Source organism: Tupaia chinensis, unplaced genomic scaffold, assembly GCF_000334495.1.
Source record: "Tupaia chinensis unplaced genomic scaffold, TupChi_1.0 Scaffold000001_1, whole genome shotgun sequence".
NCBI lineage: Eukaryota > Metazoa > Chordata > Mammalia > Scandentia > Tupaiidae > Tupaia > Tupaia belangeri.
Genome location: NW_006159427.1, coordinates 4,761,954 through 4,762,207, shown reverse-complemented (window position 1 = coordinate 4,762,207; position 254 = coordinate 4,761,954). Strand labels below are relative to the sequence as shown.

The window sequence follows — 254 nt, the reverse complement described above, 5'->3', positions numbered from 1 at the left end:
CCGGGGCACAGTGGCGAGGGGCGGCGGCGGCCAACGGCCCTGGGGGCGCTAACCGTGACCTCCCACCTGGGTCGAGCCCTCTGCCCCCAACCCTTCCCGAAGCTGCTCGGGGACAGCTGTGGCCTCAACAGCTACAGAGAAGATGTACCTTCCGGGACCGGCTGTTAGCAGGAACTAGCGCAGCGCGCCGGGCTCACGGCTCCGGACTCGCTCGTTCGGTGCATTTAAACAGAAATATGGCTCCCAGAGAAGGA

At 65.7% G+C, this 254-nt stretch overlaps 1 protein-coding gene across 1 annotated transcript in view; it reads right to left on the bottom strand.

Moving 5' to 3' along the window:
- The window catches only part of PDSS1 (decaprenyl diphosphate synthase subunit 1), a 55,504-nt gene extending 55,262 nt beyond the window's left edge, over positions 1-242 (bottom strand). The window contains exon 1 of the mRNA XM_027767365.1: positions 149-242. The gene's annotated coding sequence lies outside the window, so the exon portion shown is untranslated. The remainder of the gene's footprint in view (positions 1-148) is intronic.
- Positions 243-254: the final 12 nt, after the last annotated feature.